This window comes from Crocodylus siamensis, chromosome 1 (assembly GCF_052110815.1).
Source record: "Crocodylus siamensis isolate JL-2025a chromosome 1, ASM5211081v1, whole genome shotgun sequence".
Taxonomy (NCBI): Eukaryota; Metazoa; Chordata; order Crocodylia; family Crocodylidae; genus Crocodylus; species Crocodylus siamensis.
Window position 1 is genome coordinate 280,976,646 of NC_143395.1, and position 22,377 is coordinate 280,999,022.

The following is a 22,377-nucleotide window of genomic DNA, read 5'->3' on the forward strand; positions in this document are numbered from 1 at the left end:
ACTGGTTTATAACAGGCCACAAGATCCCCCCTCAGCCTTCTCTTGTGGAGGCTGAACAGGTTCAGGTCCTGTAGCCTCTCCTCATAGGGCCTGCCCTGTTGTCCCCTGATCATACGAGTGGCCCTCCTCTGGACCCTCTCCATGCTGTCGCCCTCTTGAAGTGCGGCGCCCAGAACTGGACGCAATACTCCAGCTGTGGCCTGACCAGTGCCGCATAGAGGGGGAGGATCACCTCTTTGGACCAGCTTGAGATGCATCTGTGGATGCATGACAAGGTGCAGTTGACCTTCCTAACTGCCTCCCCACACTGCCAGCCCATGTTCATCTTGGAGTCAATGATGACCCCCAGATCCCTTTCCACCTCCGTGCTGACAAGAGGGGAGTTCCCCAACCTGTAGGTATGGTGCCGGTTGTTCCTCCCGAGGTGCATCACCTTGCACTTGTCTGTGTTGAAACCCATCCTGTTCTCATCCGACCACCCCTGTAACCTGTCTAGGTCTGATTGTAGCCTGTTGCATCCTTCCAGCGTGCCCACGTCCCCCCACATCTTAGTGTCATCAGCAAAGTTGAACAGGGTGCTTTTTACCCCCTCATCCAGATCACTGATGAAGATGTTGAACAGTGCGGGCCCGAGGACCGAGCCCTGCGGAACCCCACTGCCCACGTCCTTCCAGGTTGAGAAGGACCCATCCACTACCACCCTCTGGGTGCAGCCCACCAGCCAGTTAGCGACCCATTTGACTGTGTGGGTGTCTACACCACAGCCCCCGCAGTTTCTTAATGAGAACGGGGTGAGAGACAGTGTCGAAAGCCTTCCGGAAGTCCAGGAAGATTATATCCACTGCTACCCCTGCATCTAATGATTTGGTGATCTGATCGTAAAAGGCCACCAGGTTGGTCTGACAGGACCTGCCACTGATGAACCCATGTTGGTTGCCCCTAAGCATGCAGTCCCCTGCTGGCCCCTCATGGATGTGTGCCAGCATAATTTTCTCGAACAGCTTGCCTAGGATCGAGGTAAGACTAACCAGCCTATAGTTTCCCGGGTCCTCCTCCCTCCCTTTTTTGAATATGGGAACCACATTGGCCCTCTTCCAGTCCTCCGGTACCTCACCAGAGCACCACGAGTGCTCGTAAAGCCGTGCCAGGGGACTTGCAATGACCTCGGCCAGTTCCTTTAGAACTCTAGGGTGAAGATCATCCGGACCGGCTGACTTGAATACGTCCAACCCCTCCAGAAGCTCCCTAACTAAATCCTCGCTAACCCGTGGCCCAGGTGTGCCTTCCCCGGGGCCCAAGGGGGGCCCAGCAGGGAGGTGGCTGTTCTGGTCCCTACTTAGGAAGACGGAGGCAAAGAAATCGTTAAACTTGTTAGCTTTGCCATCTGGTGTGACGACCGAGTTTCCCAACGCATCCTGCAAGGGCCCCACATTACCCAGGACCTTCTTTTTATCCCCTATGTATTTAAAAAAACACTTCTTATTGTCCTTAATCTGGGAAGCTAGTCCCAGTTCCATCTCTGCTTTGGCCTTCCTAACTACTCCCCTACATCCCCGAGTAACTACAGAATAGTCCTCCCTGGTGATGACCCCTTCTTTCCATTGGCTGTAAGCCTCCTTTTTAGCAAGGAGACATTCCCGGATGCTTTTGGTGAGCCACGGAGGCTTGTGTGCTCTCCTGCTCCCTTTGATCCTTGTTGGAATTACCTTCCTTTGGGCTTGGAGGATCGTCTCCTTAAGGAGCAACCACTCTCCTTGGACACTTGCCTCCCCTCTGGGACCTCAGCACTTCTACAACTATCCTCCTTAGCTTGTTGAAGTCTGCCCTCCTAAAATCTAGGGCCGCTACCTTACTGCATGCCTTTGCCACCTTGCGCTGGATGGTGAATTCCAGCAGGCGATGATCGCTGTCGCCCAGGTGGTCGAGCACCTGCAGCTCCCTCACCAGGTCATCACCTGTGGCCAGCACTAGGTCCAACAAGGCGTCTGCCCTGGTGGGGCTGTGCACCTCCTGGGTTAGATGGAGGTCCTGCACTCTGGCTAGGAACCTACGTGAGCGTTCAGACCTGGCTGACTGTTCTTCCTATCAGATGTCCGGGAAATTCAGGTCCCCCATGACTACCACATCCTTAGCCTTCACTACCTCTGTGAGCTGACCCAAGAATTCCTGGTCAAGCTCTTCTCCCTGGTTGGGAGGTCTGTAGTAGACTCCCACCATTAAGTCTCTTTCCCTTCGACTGCCTTGTACTCTAACCGAAAGCACTTCAGAGTGCCCCTCCCCTGACTCCTTGCTAATTGACGAGGATGTGTATTCCTCCTTAATATAGAGTGCCACGCCCCCACCTCTCTTTCCTATCCTGTCCCTCCTGTACAGCCTATAGCCCTTGACATTCACTGCCCAATCATGCGTTGCATCCCACCATGTTTCCGTAATCCCCGCTATGTCCGGGCTGGTGTCAGCCAGCAGGAGGGTGAGTTCCTCCTGCTTGTTACCCATACTACAAGTGTTTGTGTAGAGGCATTTGAGGCCTCCTGTGGATGTGTGTACTGACCCCCTAGTCCCAGCGTTACCCTGGCCCCTATCTCTTACCTGTTTATTCACTTCGCTCGTTGGGAGCAGGTGCCTGGAGAATTCAGTCTAGCTGAAATGGCGGCAAGTGCAGTTTCACCTTCACTTTCCCTTTATTGGGGAGCATTTCAGGAGAGTCTCAACTTTGGGCTTTAAGGCTCATTCTCTTTTTTCTTTTGTTTATTTACTTTTGGATATTGATTGAAGCTCACCAGAAGACCAGGAAAATTGGAGCATCTAGACCCAGAGCAGGATCTGGGGACTGGGGTATTTTTGGACCCTTAAAGAGACTTATATGGAGAAGGGTCCAAGAGGCTAGGGATCACATGCTTCTACCTCAGAGTGTATTATTATTTTTGTCATTTTTTCTGTCCCAATGAATCCACTCTGGTTCTTGGAGCTTGGGAGTCTAGGAGTACAAGCTATTGTCACTTCATGGGAGATATGGAAGGAGATTATCTGTGCAGTTCTGGCACGAACACTTTTGAGGGAACCCAGTGGCTTTGACTGGGTGACAAATGGCTTTCTGGTGACATCATGGATGGTGTGTGAACAGGGTGTTGAGGAGGTGGAGCCCCAAGCCATCGATACATCACCCTGTGAATAATTCCCAACATGGGAGGGGATAGAAACCCATAATAACAACACCAAACCCTCTTATTTCTTCTTAAAACACCAAAGATGTGGGAAATTAGTTGGAGCTCTACTCCATCCTCCCCCCTGGGTGCTCCTGGATAGCCCCACCAGAGCCTCAGACTTCACCACAGTGTCCTTCTCCAAAAGGGTGATTCGCTTTATTAGGTGTAGGATCTCTGTACAATCAAAGTCTTTCATGTCTCTAAAGAGTTTGGCACTCGGGGCTGGCCATAGAGGTAGATTTCTCCAAAGGTCAACTCAGAAAACTTAGAAATAGCTAAGAGGAAATGCTTAAGTAAAGGTGCCTATCTGCATTCCCATCCCCTCATGCTCAGAGGAATAAGACTTAGGCTGCACATGAGGTGCTTTTTTTACTTGACATCAAAAATATCTGGTTCTGCTTCTGTAGATGAATGCCTGGCAGTTGTGGTGCCCCTGTTTTGCCCAGTGCTTAGTGCAAACACCCTGGATGTGGGACAGCTGGGTATGGGCCTTTTGGGGTGCTTTTCTCAGGTGTGTTCTGTAGCCATTGGTGTACAGAGTAAAGCTCTCCTTTGCTTGTTCTGCTCCTAGCCCAATGACCCTGGTACCTAATTTAGTTCTTGGCTTTAGTATGCTTTTGTGCAATATCAACTAATTTCAATTGTTTTGCCAGTGGTGTAAACAGCAAAGGCTAAGAGACACAGGACCAGCAATATGTCGACGATAACTTTTCTGACTGTTTTTACACTTAGAAAAACCAAAGCAAATAGCTGATTTCTAGTCAGAAGAATGTAAAAGACTTTGTTTCAGATGGTGTCACTGATGTTAAATGAAACACATTAGAATTACATTTAACGTATTGGAAAAAGCCTAAAACAACAGGGGGGAAATGGGTTACTTCTCTTTCCGTTCTTACTTTCAAGTGGCTAGCAAATGCCACATGAAATATCCCAGTGTTCCTAGATTTCATGGATTTCATAGACATTAGGGTTGGAAGGGATCTCGGAAGATCATCAAGTCCAGCCCCCCGCCAGAAGGGCAGGAAGTCATCTGGGGTCATAGGATCCCAGCAAGATAAGCATCCAATTTTCTCTTGAAGGTGCGCTCTGGTGAAAAAACATTCCCCCAGACACTGGCGATCACTCCTGATAAACTTATAAGTGGCCATCAGGTCACCCCTGAGCCTGCCCTTTTCCAGGCTAAAGAGCCCCATAGGTCTCAGCCTGTCGTCATAAGGTCTCTTTTCCTGACCTCTGGTCATGCACGTGGCTCTTCTCTGGACTCCCTCAAGCTTCTCCACATCCTTTTTGAATTGTGGGGCCCAAAACTGGACTCCAGCTGCGGCCTCACCAGGGCCGAGTACAAGGGGAGAGCAATGTGCCCCAGGATTTGCTTGAGAAGCATCTATGGATGCAAGCCAATGTCTTGGTCACTTTACTAGCCGCAGCATTGCATTAAAGGCTCAAGTTCATCTTGTGGTCAATTATTACTCCCAAGTCTCTTTCTTCCGTAGTGCTAGCCAGCGTACCACTGCTAAGCCTATAAGGATGCTGCAGGTTTTTCCTCCCAAGGTGGAGAACCTTGCATTTTTTGGGTGTTAAACACCACCAGGTTCTCATCTGCCCATTTGCTGAACCTGTCCAGGTCAGCCTGGATTGCCCTCCTGTCTTCAGGGTGGATGCTTTGCCCCATAGTTTGATGTTATCGGTGAACTTGGCCAGTCCGCTTCTGACTTCAATGTCCACATCATTAATGAAGATGTTGAACAATATGGGTCCAAGGACAGAGCCTTGGGGGACACCACTAGTCACAGGGCACCATGACGATTGACTTTTGTCAATTATTACCCTCTGGGTCTGACCACTGAGCCAATTTCCCAGCCACTTTCACCAAGTGATCATGAGGTGATCATGGGATACCTGATCGAAGGCTTTTTTGAAATCAAGATATATGACATCAATCTCTTCTCCGTTGTCCAGGTGATAAGTCATAAAAGGAAATGAGATTGGTCAAGCAAGGCCTACTCGCAACAAACCAATGCTGGCTATCCCTCATGATGTTGGCGTTGTCCAGTCCATTAAGGATGGCCTTTTAATAAACTTTTCTAAGACCTTCCCCAGGATGGAGGTCAGGCTGATGGGCCTATAGGTTGCTGGATCCTAACGTATCTTTATGGTGCGTACTAGGGCTGTGCGAAAAGGTTGTTTCGATTTGGTTTTGGATTTGGCCATTTCAAAGGATAGTGATTCGTATTGATGTTTCAGATCACTGTCCTGTTTTGTTTTGGCTGAACCTATTTTGGAGATTTTGCTCTGCTGAATCTCCTCCAAATCTATTTTGAATGGGCTGCAAGGTTTGCACAACCCTACTGCCCAGCTGGCTGGAGCTTGGGGCCCCAGCAGGGAGTAGGACGGGGCCATGGGTGGCTTCTCTGGAGGAGGGAGAGGGCATCTGACCTCCGTGCAGGTAAGGAGACCCCGGGCAGATCTCTGGCCCTGTCACGTTGGGTTGCGGTGCAGGGAAGCAGCGCAGAGTGGTGATCAAGACTTCTGGTCCCTGCCATGAGATCTGCACCAGAGGTCTCCTCGCTGCTACTGTTCACTCTGTGCTGCCCTAGATCTCTGTTTCCTGTAGAGCCAGGTCATGGGAGGGGCCAGTACTGCCCTGCTGCATGACCTGGCTCTGCAGGGAGCAGAGATCCATGCTGGGGATCTCCTCACCACTGCTGCCCACCCTGTACTGCCCCAGATCTCTGCTCCATGTGGAGCCAGGTCATGTGGCAGGGACCAGCCACTGGTGCCCGCCCCATGCAGCGCTGCATTGCCAGGGCAGCGGGGGGCAGGCAGCAGCGGTGAGGAGACCCCTGGTGTGGATTCCTGCTCTCTACAGAGTTGAGTCGCGTGGCAGGGCAGCAGTGTACAGTCGTTTCCTTGCAAGTCCAGCTCCGAAACTCCAAAATTTTGCTAAATGCACTGAAATGGCCCAAAACACCTCCAAAATGAAACTCCTGCCAAAATTTTGCACAGCCCTAGTGCATACACCATAAAGCACACTAGCTACTGAATGAACAGGGGAATATACTATGTGGACATTCTTTAACATAAAGAGGATTGTGTTCATGAAAGAGAAAGTGAAATGCGTTGCATTAGTATTTAACATTTTCATCTTCCCATTGGTCTTACATGTTAAGACTTATGTTGATTTAGTAGACCTGTATGGCTGGACACAGAACACATTTTTACTTTCTATTTTCACTCATCCGATCTGAGTCAGGATTAACAAAGGTTAGGACTACAAGTAGAAAAATAAATGGAAAGTTTTCACCAAAAGGTCAATCTATTTTATTTAAAACTTTTGATAAAATGTATACTGTCAATCTGAAACACTGAAACTTCTTGATCTACTCTCCTTTTTTTCCTCTCTTTTGAGAATGCCAGGAAAGATAGGGGAAGTGGCTTTTTACTTTAAATATTTTTCTTTTTTCCCTGTCTAAAAATAACCTTATTGGTCACCTAAAAAATACTGTCCATAATATAAGTCACTTATTACAAATTATTTGAATGTATCACAATATTCTTTTAGTTTTACAGAGAAATAAAGAGCAACTGGATATAGTCTCAATCACTTTTCTAATGGTCAGCTGCTATCTCCTCCATAGGTCTCTTATTATATAGAACAATAAATAGGCTTGTTGCTTTATAGACAGCAATTTTTTCCCATGATTTAGTGGTCTTGACCAGATTTGAATCACTGCCTTATGGGTAATGTGTTCAGTTCCCTCATCTCCAATTCTTCCAGTATTTTTTTTTTCCTTTTCATCCCATGGTAGTGTTACTGAGTGCTGATGAGATAATTTATTCCATCTTCTAGGGTAAGGTAGTCATATTAATGAATGTAAACAGCACATTTAAAAATAGCATTAAAATTCTGATTTACACTGAGAAAACCAAGGAAATGTGAAGTGGGAACTGTCTCACTTCTTGCAATAGCACAGGTTTAGGTACAGTGCAGCAGAGCCACTTAGTCTGTTCTCCCATCCATACCATTCACCTGATGATGTTTTTAGCTCAAGTGTATCACCAGTGCTCTGTATATAAGAATGACAGTGGTACTGCTCTGACAGAGAGTAAAATGGAAAGTAAAATGAGCTAAAATATAATTTATTTTTAATCCAACCCACACATTTATGCTAAATGTTTTCAGATGAATGGCTGGCTGAGTTGGCAGTAAGATCACATCATTCAGATCTTGTGCTTTTGTAGCAATAATCCTTGTGTAATTACATATCTGACAGGTGAAGACTGCCAATGTGAGTTGACACCACTTAACAATGTGTAATCTTTCATGCTAGAATCTGTAATTTTCTTAGTTATATGAGAGACTATATGCTGTCATCTTTCTGCAGTCTAGGTTCATCAGAACTGACAGGTCACATACTTGCTGGCTCAACTTGGAACTACATATTGCATTCAGGGTCTATTTAGCCTAATTTTGAGAGGCAATTTGTAGTCAGAATACTGTTAATTCACTCTGGCTGTTTGGATATTTAAAAATGCAGGGGTTAGATTTACTATTAAAGAAAGGCGGGTGGTCTGTCTTTTTCTATCGTAAGCACACTGTAGGTATCATTGTAATGGGGCTGTTCTTCTTAGGTTCACAATAAATCCTTATAAATAATGCTGAAACCCTAAACAATAAATAGAGCCTTATGTTGTAAAAGATTTATTAATCTTAATCCTAGTAAAACATGTCTGTTTTTCAGTCTCAGAATAATTTACAGTTTGTATCATGATTGGGATAAAGTCTTTTTTTTTTTATCTTTCCTCTCTTTTTTAGAATGATGGAGATTAAATAATTTGTAAAACTATCTTCAGAAATCATGAAAAAGAAAGCTTTTAAGATCACTCATGACCGGTCCTGCACAGGAGTTCTCTTCCAAAGTTTTGCAGGATTATTCTTGTATTAAATTTTAGCTGCTCTTGCATCCATAATGTGTAAATAGAGTATCTGAATTTAAAATGGAATGTTTTAGTATATGGCAAGTTGTATATGTTGATAGATAATAATTAACCCATTTTTTCCCACTTAAATGTCCTTTAGTTGCCATCCTTATTCCAGGAAATATTCTTGGAACTTCATTATGGCACGTCCTCCTATGAAGTGATTAGACAAAAACATTGATGTAGATTGAAACTCCAGTGTAGTGACATGCAAACACAAGAATAGTGGTAGTTTAGTCTAACTTTATTTACCAGGTGAGTCTTTAACAATGGTTTCTTAAGGCTTAGATACATAATATGTTATATCTGCTTTATCTTCTTTCTTTAGCATGAGAGAGTTCTTCATATAGTGGTGATTTTTTAAAAACTAGAATTTACTTTTGAATATCTCAGCTATTGGAACAAGGTTCCTCCCCGGTGTATTTTATTTCCATAGTTCTGTATTGTTGTATGCTGATCTAGGATTATGGTTGTATTATACAAAAAGATGATAAAAAGACATTTCTGCTATATACATGGAAAAGTCCTCTGCATAGAGGACCAGTAAAAACATTTTTCCCATAGGAATGAAGTAGCCTTTTTAGAAGCATTAATAATTTATAATAATTGAAAAAGAATTTGGAAGAGTGTCAAGTCATATGGGAAGATTTCTTGGAAATAAGATAGCTCAAGTGAAGGAGAAAACTAAGTTAAGAAAATTAAGTTAGGGCCCTTAGTTCCCCAAGAAAGGGTTCTACACTCATCCATTGTTTTCTTACCTTTACTTTATTCTTTCTATTTAATTTCCTACTACTGCTCTCCTGCATCATTTCTTTTTGTATCCAGGTTGTTTTCATAAGGTTGAAGGAAAAGGGAAAGCAACTGTTCAATTTCTTATGGTGCATAAGCTATTCCTGAAATGCCATTTGAAAATAATATTGTTGAGGTGATGCTGTCACCATGATGGTCCAAGAGAGGCACAAATTCTTTGTGGGTTATATTTTTTTATTGGACCGCCATATGGTTGGTATACAGCAGTGGTTCTCAAGCTTGTTAGACTCAAGGCACCCCTTGAAAAAGCCCAGCTTTTACCTTTCACTTATATCTTGACTACGCAAAATAAAAGAGCAAGTCTTTTGTTGCAAAGAATTCAAAATTTTTTTGACACCATGGATTGCTACTCGAAATCTCTGGATTTATTTTGTGAATTAGAAATCAGTTTTCACACCTAGTATTTCATGGCACCCCACAGCATCCTTAAAAGGATTTCAAGGCACCCCAGGGTGCTGCAGCACCCTGATTGAGAATAACTGGTGTAGACAAAGGCAAACTTTTGGGTATTAGAGTACCCTTCCTCAGGCCTTTCACTTTCCATTTGAAAATGGTGGAAGCCAACAAGTTCTTAGGATTACATATTGATTTTTTTCTTTGCTATTTTTTCTATTTTTTTCTATCTGTATGGTTTATACTGTATATGTTTATAAAAAATTCATTGACTAATATATGACAAAATAATCCCATAAATCAAATATTTGACTGTACTACTTTCTGAAATTGGTCCAAATTTATAGAAGTTACTGGAAAGGCATGCTTCACCCCTTACATATTTATTTAGGTACACTGAAATTACAAGAACTCCCTGATGAGCAAAGAACCCAAACTACAAGGATAACCATCAAACCTTCCAAGATTTTTGCAGGAATTAATATAAGAGCACAGACAGGCCCGGCCAGATTGTGATATCAGTTACATCTGACAACTAAAATCAAATGATTTTTTGCAATCCAGAGAAATGTCACTATGGCTCCAGCATGAAACCAGAATGTTAAATAGCCTTTTGGTCATGGTAGAAAGCAACATAGATATCAACATTGTGATGCCATTATCCTGCTTTCAACCCTGGCATCTCTGTGTTTGAAAAGCAATAGTTCAATAAAAATAATTAGAGAGGTGGAGGCTGATTGAGTGACATCTATATTATATGTACCACTATATACACATCATTTCCTGGCTCTGTTAGCAGTGAAGGAAAATGTGATGTTTTAACAGTATGGTATATCCCTATGACTGGCTGGTTCTCTGCCAGAGAGAGATCTGGTTGCAGGGATTTCAAACACATTGCCACTTCTTGGTTGGAAATGAAGCCCTAAAAATCAATAATTGGGCTTCAATATTAAGTTGTATACAGTAATTTCATTGTGGTTTTATTAGATCGGTAAAATACCCGCTGCGGGATAGTATCACAAGGAACTAATTCATGTAGCAAGCTTAAAATCTAATATATACCTAAGAGTGTAGAGAGAGGGATTTCAGGGTAGTGAAGGAGCTATAGAGGCTTTAGTGTTTAAAAGAGCTTCCTAATGAGAAAAGAGTAACAAGAAACTAAAGTCTAATAAAGTCGATATTGTGAAGTTTGAAGGTTCAGATTACTTTCATTTGCTTTGTAAATTGCTGAGGAAACAAAGTCATGGGACACTTTCTCAACTACACTCTCCACCATTAGATTCTGCTCCTCCTCCACTCTGCCACACTCATTAGAATCTAACACAGTAATGGGGCATTTCAGAAATCTTCATTTTATTTCAATTATATTGAGACTACCAGTTGATTAAAACCTGGGTAACTGTACTTTGTTAAGCAATTTAGGCCATGGTCTGCCACTTTTACTCATGCTGAGTAGACAGGACCAGAGCTTGTAAATTTCTCAAATATAAATAGTTTCAGAAATCTAAAGCATAGTTCAGATTCTGTTCTTATTTCAGCGTATGTTGCACTGAAGTCTGTAGAATTTCGAGTGTATTTAGCTTACACTACTAGAGTCTGAAATTACTCTGGATGTATATCATCTGTATGTGACCCAGATGGGTAAATTCAATTCTTAATCATAGACAAGGTCTAAACTACAGAGTTATGGTAGGGTGACCACCTTTTCAAAATGGAAAGGAAGTATTTCCTAACCCTATTAAGCACAGGACTGTAGGGTCATCCTGACTGTTGTTAATCCCATTCTGAATGTCTCAGTAGGCATAACATGCGTCCACATCTCCACTCTCCCACACTTCCACTAGGGGCAGGGCTGGAGCAGAGCTGAGCATAATGGCGGATGGATGCAGGCTTGCCACTGCAGGCTTGGGACTCCCCATCCTGGCTGCTACCTTTTGCCTGGGAGCCCAGCACCTGCTGTGTGCCCCCTGCCTGCCCCTGTGTCCTGTTCCTGGCAGTCCTAAGCATCCTGAAAGGGGAAACCTGCCACTTTCCAAACCTGGATCCCTGCATTATACAGTGAGTCTGGGACAAATGCTGTCCCAGATTCATGCAGCCCAGGACCAGGGCTTGATGTTCCCATTCTGGGACTGTCCGGCCCAAGCAGGGATGGATGATCACCCTAAGTTATGGTGATATAACTATGCAAGACAGGACTGTGAAGAGATGTGACCCCTACCTGACATAGCTGTGCTAGCAACTATGTGTAGACACTGTTATGTTGCAAAACTGTTTTTACAGTGCAGTTATGTCTGCAAGAAGCAACATTTCAGGGCATTGGTGGTATGTTATTCCTAACTGAATGCGGCTGGTATTAGGGACTCAACTCAATGTGTCATGAAAATATTGTTGGTAAGAGTAACAGCCTCTGGCCAAGGCATCGCTGCAAAAGGAGCCTTAACTATATAGTGTGTACATACGTTTGCTCTTGGGGTAGAGTGCTTTATTTATATAAAGCACAGTTCTGCTAGTTTAGCTGAGTGTATGTTAAGAATACTCTGCTAGTGTAGTATGCTGATATTCTCAAGTGAGGAAAACACTTTGAAGGGAGACTTTACTGGGGTTTTAAAATGAATATCATTATTTTTGTCATTTATTGAAATGGGTATAGGATCAGACCTTGTACTATGAAAGGTACAATGCAATAATATCTAATAGTGGGAAAACAAAAAAGTGTAACACAAGTAAAATTGAATTCAGTTTACTTTCACCCCTCCCTGAGTACCTTCCTGGAAATTTGAAGGAAATTCAGTTCTACATTCTGAGGAAAATGTATTTGAACAATGGGAAAAAGGCTCCAGAGACTAATTATAATTGCTTTAACTTAAAATAGCAAAATATCCTAAGATAAAAGTTCATTGTGTGTAGCAAGTTTAATGGCATTGACTTTGTACTTCATCCATTCTCATTTTTAAATTTTCACCCAATGACCTTGTACTGCTTTCCCCTTCAAATGGTTGTGAGACTGGAACATAATTGCAACCTTAGTCTGAGACAAGTAAATCTTATGCATTACTCTTAACAACTCGTGATGACATGGAGACTTAAATTTGTGAATGCAGAATATTCTGCTGTAGGATATGACCTTCAGCCTGATGTATCTGGCTGGAGATGGGGTAGACTTGCATTTCTGGAAACTAAATGCAGGTCTTTTGAGAAAAACCTTGACATTATATAAAAAAGCTCTTTTGTCTATTGTAGAGATAAGCTAAATCACACCTTTCTATGTGTTATGAAATTCTTATAAAATAGATGAGGGTAGCTAAATAAATATGCAAATACTTTTAAAAGTAGAGTCAGTATGTTCTAAATGCAGAGACTTTTGATATCCATAATTTATTTAAAAACATACTTTGTTATAAAAGATCAGTGTACCTTATTTTGCCTGTGCCAGATGCTCTTCAAAGAAGTGGAAATAGTTGCCAAGTTACTCACCATGTAGTTGAAACAGCGACTGAAAAGTGATTATACCTAGCATATGGTCCAAAGGCAGACATCTGTTAACAGAGATTAGGGATATCATGGCACAGATTGGTATTTATTATAGTGTGCCAAATAATCCCTGGTGTAAAATACTAAATCAAAGACAACAGCATCCAATAGTGTTGCACCAATGTTGGCCCTGTGTGTTCTGCCAATTGGACACGATTATGTATTAGTATCATGGGAGATATGGATGCATTTGTCAGAACTTCTTGGTACATCCTACTGCTCTCATTACCATCTTCACAGACCTAATAAAGCCCTAGAGGAGACTAGTTGTTGGATTTCTGTATATGCTTCAAAAAGAACCTGCTTGCAATTGTCCAGATGGTATATGTGGAGAGCGAGTAGAAGTGCTCCCTTTTACACCTTTATATTGGAGGTTTTCTGTCCCTCTGATTCATATAGTTGTGGTACCTGAAGATATATCTTCCATACATATTAACAGTTGTGGAGGAGCTCACTAGAAATACCATATTTCCTCGCATACCTCTACGTCTGTGTGACATAGAGTAAATTAAAAAGCAGCCAGGAAATGTGGCATCCCAGGAGACAGTCTGTGTGAAATCCTTTTCCTCTACTTTGTAAGGGCTGCTATTTGTAAGACATATTTATTTACTGTAAATAGTTCTTTATGTATGTTCCTGCAAATCATAAAGCCTCATCAAGATACTACAGACTGCATGCAACAGCTTACTCACCCTCAGACAGCTCTGGCTCTTCAGTGGCTGGACAAGGATTAATACTGGACTGTGTCCTTGCTGCTTGCTGCACCAGAGAGGAATGGCAGCCATCTTGTCAGCCTTTTGGCACAATGTCTGCTTGCTTCTTCCTGCATCCTACTATTCCAGAAAAGAAAAAAAAAATCCTTTGTTTTGGAGGGCTGTTTTTGGGCAGTGTAAGCAAGTGTGGTATGAAATATAGCTAAAGCATGTGAGGACAGGGCAGACATGGAGTCTATGTGTAAGTAATAGGCACTTAAACCCTCGAAAAAGCTGGGGCTGGAGATGCACCCTTATCTTTAGTGTTTCCTAACCCTACTAAATATAGGACTATAGGGTTTACTGACTGTTAATCCCTTTCTGAACATCTCAGTCTCCCCATACATTGTATAAACATCCCAATGATGTGGAAGAAAAGGTGCAGACAAATCTGTCTGTTGACAGAAGGAGCTAACTGTAAGATGAAAGGGCAGAAGATAAATAACTAGTATGGAGAACAATGGGAGGAACACTGGATCATAAGCAGCAGGCCTGGGGCAAAAATAGATCTTACTACAGATTTGGAACTAAGAAGAGAGATAGAAGAAATACAAAGAGCTGGCAGGAGTAATAGCTGTCAGGATTGTCTAAAAGAATGAGGGAGATCTTGGAAGGAGAGACAAAGGGTCTTGCTGGGGACGAAGTGATTATAGCATAACTAGGTGAAGGTGTCTTGCACCAGGATGCACAGTTGGGTCTGAAGGCAAATGGGAAGAAGAGAGGTACTTTAGGTAATCTCAACAAAAATTGGGGGCAATTCAAGAAATTTTAGGCATTATTTACCTTTTGAGGAAAAAAAATTGCATCAAAAAGAAAGATGAGCATTATCATAATGACAATGTCTCTAGACATGTTCCTAGAACCATTTGAAGGGCTGGGGTAGGGACTGACTCATATGCTCCTAGAAGTAAGAAGTTTTGACAATGAGATTACTGGCAAATATAATAATATGTATTGAAACTTATACAACCTTGTGGGGATATCTTTAAAAAGATCACTCTACTGCAGGGGTATCAAACTCAGCCAGCTCTGTGGCCCCCCCGCATCCTGGACTATTTGTAGATAACGCTTTTTAGTGGGTTTAAGTGGATTGAATGCCTTTTGCACCACTTTAATGGCATTGCTGTTTGCACATTTGTTGGCGTATTGTGCATTAATTCCAGCTGCTGTTGCACATTTGGTGGTGTAATGTACCTTAAATGACTTTGGGATGCAGCAAATGGCTTTGGAGCTCTGCAAAGTAAAACGCTAGGCCTGTGTGAGTAGGCAGCTATTTGATCCAGCTTCAGATCCAGCTGCTTCAGATGCCAGGGATCTGATCTGGAGCTCCGGACTGGGTTGCTGCTTTGATCCAGCCAAAGCAGCTTTGAAGCTTCGGAGCAGCCTTGGAAATTTGGCCATAGGGTATAATGGGTAATCAGTGTTGTTTTTTGTCTGATTTGGATGAAAATTGCAGGATTGGAAGCCTCTGCTGAGAGCATGAAGCCTGCCAAGTTTCAAGAAGATTGGTGCAGGAGTTTGGGGGAAACTGTACCCCAAATTCTTGAAAGCAAAACTCATGTCACGTCTATGTGTTACAGCACAGTGGGGTGAAAACTGCAAGGGTAGTTGCCTCTGATGAGGCCACAAAGTGTGACAAGTTTCAAGAAGATAGATTCAGGGATTTGGGGGAAACTGCACCTCAAACTGTGGATAAGCAAAACTCGTGACATGGGTGACACTGTGTGTTGAAGCACAACAGGGTGAAAGCTGCAGGGATGGTAGCCCCTGCTGTGGCCATGAAGCCTGCCAGCAGTCAAGGAGATAGGTGCAGGGGTTCTGGGTTTTGGGGCCCTGCACCTCTAGCTGCTGACAGGCAAAACTCGTGACATGGGTGCTTGTGCAACTGACTGCCTGTTTTGGGGCAGTTGATTGTCTGTATTGATTATTTCCTCTCCTTAGGCTGTCTATAGTTTGTTAATTGTTGCTAATTAACTGGTTACATCAGCTAGCAACTGTGCATTGCACTGGTCCCCGAGTGAATCATAATTGATTGGTAACTGGTAACACAGTAGCTCAGCAGCCAGACCTGTACAACTTCTCCTTTCTCCCCACCCCCAAGACAGACACAGTCAGTTGCACAAGCACCCATGTCACAAGTTTTGCCTGTCAGCAGCCCGAGGTGCAGGGCCCCAGAACCCCCCTGCACCTATCTCCTTGACAGCTGGCAGGCTTCATGGCCTCAGCAGGAGCTACCAACCTTGCAGCTTTCACCCTGCTGCACCTTAAAGCACACGCTGTCACTCAAGTCACGAGTTTTGCCTGTCAGCAGCTTGAGGTGCAGTTCCCCCCAAACTGCTGCACTGATCTTCTTGAAACTTGGCAGGCTTTATGGCCTAACCTGGGGCTACCATCCCTACAGTTTTCATTCCCCTGTGTTGTAACATGTAGACATGACATGAGTTTTGCTTTCAAGAATTTGCGATGCAGTTCTCCCTGCACCCTTGCACTGATTTTCTTGAAACTTAGCAGGCTTCATGCTCTCCATAGCAGCTACCACCTCTGCAATTTTCATCCAAATCAGACAAAAAAAACCAAGTTATAGATATTTCATTTTTTCCCATTATACCCTATGGCTGGATCTCTGAAGCAGCTCCAAAGCTTTGGAAGCTCTGAACCACTTTGGAAAGCCTAATGAAGCCAGCACTTCAATTTGGACATGCTGCTTTGGACACCAAAGCATCCAGAGCTTCTCTGGATTTGAAGCACAGTCTGAAGCCTTGCACAGCCCTATAAAACACCTCTGACTTAGTTTCCTACCCTACAGCCATGGAGGGAAGCACTGGGCTCTGTGCTGCTCAGGGGCTGTACAGGCAGATTGTGCAGGTGGCTCAGCAGTAGCCCGGGAAGGCAGGTTCCACTGAAGGAAAAAAAAAAGCGGTGAACCTGTTCTTCCCTCCCCACCCAGAGCTTGCCTGGTTGCCTGAGCTGTGTGGGGGCCTGGTGCTTCCCTCCATATCTGAAGTGCCCCAGGACTGCCTGAGCTGGGTGCCTGTGGGTGGGTACCGCCTGGCGAGGGGGGCACTGCTACTGTAGAGGGAAGCATCAGCCACCCACCCTGCAGCTCAGGGACCATTCTGCCCACCAGCAGCTTGCTCTCCCCTCCCCGCTGCTGGAGAGGCAGATAAAGATCAGGCTCTGATAAGGGTATACATGACATGGGGGTTTACTTTGCATTAAATTGAAGTGGTGTTTTTAAAAAAACACCACTTCAGTTTAGGGAGAATTAAACCCCTGTGTCATGTACAAATGCCCCTGGATCCAGCAGTTGCTTTAGCCTGTCTAGGACCTGCACTGCATGCAGAGCAAATCCTGGAGTGACTGGAACAGGCACTGTGTATGGTGCAGTCTGGCTGGAGGCATGTAGTGGGGATCCCAGATCAGCTACAGTGGGCACTTTTTTACACATGCTGCAATGTGTTCTGATCAGAACACATTAGAGAAGATTTCATTGATCAATGAGACTCACTTAATTGAAGCTGCTGGAGCTTTCTGATTAGAACACTTCAGCGTGGTGCAAAATCTTTTGTATTCAGTGTCCCCATATTTCAAAATGGTGGCGGGGGCACTTTAAAGTTTGTAGAATGAGTTTTAGTTAAAGCACCCCACCACCATTTTGAAATGTGGACCACTGACTACACGAGACACTGCGGCCATTTTAATTAATGGCTCCCAAGATCCCACTTGCTCTGAGAACTGCATTACACACGGCTCCTGCTCCAGCCAGTTGGGGACCTGTGCTTCAGTCCAGGGCCTATGTGGTAAAGTCCTACTGGGGTGAGCACTGTGTAGCATGGCACCTGGTTTGCTGGACTGTACAAACACTGTGTAACATGGAATACCTTGCTGGACTGCACTGTACGTGGCATGCATCCTATGCCCTGCCCATGGGGCTGGTCTGGCATGAGCTGTGCTCCATGTGGGTCTGCTCAGAGCTAGAGGCAGTATTGGGGGCCTGAAAATGGGGCACTGTGGGGCTGAATCCAGCCTGCAGGGTATATGTTTGACACCTCTGCTCTAATGTATCTTCAAGTAAATGGAGGAGTTCAGGTCTACTCTTCCTCTACCTCCATTAAGTAACCAGCTTCTCTAAGCCCTATAGCATCACTTGAGATGTATTACACTATATTTAATAAAGCATGATGGAAGACATCCAACAAAAAAGGTGCTATATTAATGTAAGAGTATTGACATCATTTTTTTCCCTGCTACTCATGTAGAAAGCATTTGTGCTTTTCCATCTTTGCAGGTGTCTAAGGTTTTAAATTGAAGTATTTAAAAACCATTTTATAACATAAAACATTCCTTTTTCCCAGAATAACATCAGGTTAGTTTTCCATTTGGCTCTAGTACATTCAGATATTTTGAGAGGGTTAGATTTTGAATTAAAATGTACTAAGTGGAGTTTACTTCAATTAAACCAATGAAGCAGCAATGTATAAGAGCAGCTTGCTGCATTCTCTTCTATCCAAAAAACAATTACAGGTACCCAATTAAAGTTTTTGAAGTATTCAATGTTAGTGTAGGGGAAGTTTATATTTTTCCTTTTAGTTCTTGAAAAGAAAATAAAAATTCTCCCAAGGAGCTAAGCCATGTTTCGAAAATGACACATCATATTATATCATCCATTCAGAGAGTAACATCATGCCATCTAATTTGAGAGATACCATTTTGTAATTCCTCTCCCATGGGGCATTACAACCACAGACATAGACACAGAGACAAGTCAGTCTAAAGATCCTGATTTCTCTAAATAAAGTACTAATCAAATGTTGCTCGCCTCTTGATGCATGTCATATATTCTTGGTTAACACTTAGTCCCAGTCCAGAAAGGGAATAGGTAATTTCTCTCAGAATATGTGCACAAATGCCTGTTAAGTTCCTACTGGGTAGACAGGCCAGAGATCAATCAGTAGCAAAGGCAGTTTACTTTTAGTTAGCTAGCATTCCTGTAATCTGGCAGACTGTAAAAAGAGTTTAAGCAATAATCTAGAAATTTATTACAATGGTTTGAGTGCAGAATTTAGCCCTAATCTTTCTTTTCATTGTTTTTGTTAGTAAAATTAAATATTTGTTGAAGGAATCCATGCTAAGGAATTCAGGTTGGAAGCACTTCTAGGCAGGTCCAAAAGGAAAATTTTAGGCATCTAGAGATCCTTGCTTGCATAGGCAATGCGTAGGGGGGATACAGGCGGGCATGTGCCCCCACTGAGATTAGCTGTTGCCAAAGCCGCCACTGGCTTCTGTGGGCACCTGCTCCCCCTGCCCTTGCCACTAATGCAGCTGGTGGTGTCTGCAGGTGGTCCTCACTTGCTGGTCGCCAGTCCCTGCTCACCACCCCCACAACTGACACCACTGGTGGTGGCTGTGGGTGGTCACTGCTCACTGCTTGCTGCCACCAACACCAGCGCCAGTGGTTGCAGTGGTTGCTTCATGCTGCCATGGTACCCCCCATCTTGGGAGGCACCATTCATTCATGCTTTCTTGTGAAAACATAGTCACGTATGAAATTAAGTGAAGGTTTTCAGGATTGCATGCTCAAATTTGAGTGTCTAAATTTTACCTCAGACCCATTTTTGTCATCTGAGTCCTTTTCTAGTGTCACTGTTGGGATGCGACTAGCTGTTTTCGGGCCGCTCTTCCCTGGGTGATTGGTGTTGTACCTTGCTGAAGTTCCCGCCTTCGACCGAGCGGATGTTCTCTGCCCGACTCCTTGACCCCGTTCCCACCTGCCACGACTTGATGTTACCAGTGTTTGGGGTTGGTTGTCGTGCATGCCCATGGCCCAGGGTTCCCCCAGCGATCACTCTCGGGGCTCCGCCACCCCTACCCCCTGGCCTCATGCCTCCTTACGGTATTGCCAAGCTGTCAGTTGTCTTGCCCTTGAATTATTACTCAACTGGAGTGCCAGCTTCCCTCCTTGTAACCGAGACTATGCCTACTACAGGTCTAATGCCCTCTGGTCTCCCCTAGAACTCGGGGGAAAGACAAACTTAACACGAAACACACAAAAAAAGGCACAACACAAACTGGGTGTACTGCCCCTTTAGTTGCCCCCCCACACACACCATACTGTAGCCCTGTCTGTTTCGTGCATAGGCATTCAATCTTTGCCCATTCCCCGGCACCTCACAGTCCAGCGGCGGTGTATCCTCCGGAGGCACCTCTCTCTGGGCTTCCCCGTAGTCTCTCCTCCATTGGCTGCCTTCGTCTGGGATATCCTCTGTGGTAACACAGGGGTGATCCCGGGTCTTCCTACCAGTTGCGCCAGCAATGTTGCTTCAGCAGCATTCCTGTCTCTTCTCACCCCCTTCCGGGGTGTTTCTTCCCTCGTGCCCAGTTGCTCCTGCCTGTCCGAGGGGCGAGGACGTTGGGAGCAGCGTCTCCTCCTTTTCCCCTCCTCCCGCAGCGTGTGCCGCCATTTTTATTTGTGCCAGCCGGCACTCCATGCTTGCGTCACCAGCTGGCCGCAGCTGAATAAACAAGCGGCTGACAAGCCGCGTGGGTTTCACCTGCCGTCCTTCATTCTCTGGCTCAGTAGTTGCCGGTAAGTATCTTTGTGTCCCGGGACATGTACTTCTGCCCTTTGGTTGCTGTTTGGGTCCATCTCTTAGGCTCTACAGACATTCTGGGAGGTTAGCGGGAGGTTAGATCATGTTAAAAATGGCTGCCTGATCTAACTTATTTCACCCAGGTATGGACCTCACATTAGGTGGATCAGAGTGCAAAAATGCACAGACGTTTAGGACAGTTAGATTAGTCTAAAAATGCCCGACCCAATCTAAGTTAAGCCTACCTCCTAGGTAGTCTAATTTAGCTTGGGTCTAGCAAGACCAATCTAACCAAACTTCTGTATACTTCCCAGCATACTTTTCTACCCCTTTCCTGGAACTGGGTTATTTTTAGCCCTCTCTTTCTCCACCCCCAGATAGACACTTCCCCATGGACCAACCATCATCACCCCCAGTCTGCCAAACCCCTCATCCCGCAAGCTGCTACTGGTGCCAGTTTTATCAGCAGTCACTGATGCCAGGAGCCAAGGAAGCAAGTCGGAGGGGGGAGGGGCAGGAGTGATGAGAGCCTAGGTGTGCTGGTGGGAGTTGTTTGTTGGGGTTTGGAGGCTAAAAATATTACCTCTGTTCTCCCAAGCACCCCAATGGACCCCATGAGCCCCCTGATCCTGCCAAACTTTCCCAGATACCAGCAGCTCCACCCCTTGTGGATATTACCTGTACCCCCAATTTCTCAATCCCTCCCACAGACTCTACCTGCCCCCCCACAACCCTACCTCCCCAATTGACCCCCTGAAGACCTTCAGGTCCCCCCAGAGCCTGCTTGCCCCCCCAATCTCCTCCCAACAACCCCCCCAGCCCCTTCCATCCCAGCATACCTTGGATTGGTTGGCTGTTTTTCACTTGATCTCCCCTAATTTCTCCATCTGTTTGTATGCAGCCTTTATTTATGTTTATGAAGTGAGAAAAGCGATGGAAAAAATATGAGAAATTATAGATACCTGGGGTAAGCAGCTCTAAGAACTTGGTCTGGTATCTGAATTGATATTTTAAAATCAACTGGAAGAATTCTATTTGTAAGTTGTTATTTTAAAATGCATTTATAAATCAGTCTCTTAAGGCAGAGCTTGATGGAAAATATGAATGAAGCATTAAATTAGGTAAGCCTTTCCTCCCCCAGTCATGCAACTAAAGTTAATTAATGCTCCTTTTATGCTTCTCTTTCTCTGTTTACCTCAAACTGCTAATTAGTTGTAGCTATCAGAATGTATTGCACACAGTAAATGGAATTCTAATGTGGAAGAGTAAATCTGTCCCCCTCCAAAATAAATAGTGTTCTAATTTTTCTGAATTAGTATACTCTAATGGCAATCTGTTTTCTGAGGATGCTTTCAGCCCTCCGATAATTTTGAATTGTTTTACAGTGACATAATTAAGTGATGTATTTTTGGTAATGCAACTGTAAATGTTGTAGACAGGCAACATTATATATCTATATCTATATCTATAATGTTATCATAGTAGCATTTCATTTTGATCATGGAAAAATGTGGATTTGGGATACTTTTTAAATCTAAAAATAGGCGCTTTTTATCAGAGAAAACCAGGATCCCTGCTTATCATAAGGCATAAAGGACTAAAGTTCTTTGGGCCAAAATTCACATGATTTCATTGGCTTCAACAGATCTTCACCAAATTACACCAGCAAAGAAAAGTGCACATGGTTCTTTTAAAAAAAGAATATTACTGACTGAGAAGTTCTGCTTATATTTATGCAGCATCAGAGGAAAGTGCTCTCCTACAGTCAGATGAACTAGCATTCACCACCCGCCACCCTGGCCAATGTTTGCCTAAACTGGTAAACAACACATTTTTGATAAACTACTTACTGGTGACATGCTTAAAGACATATTTTACTTCCCCAATTCTAAATAAGACATTTATAATAAGCTTTTAAAAACATTTGCATTGTTGCCATTTTACTGTGCAATCTCCCTAGAGGTGATACTGGTAGGCACTTTAGTATTCTAATTGATGACAAAGTAGTGTAACTCAGTCTCCACAAAGTAGTTTTATATAGGAGCCTACGATTTTAACTATGTATCATATAAAAAAAAGTCAATTCCAAAACAGTCTCTCTATCTACTTTCCAGT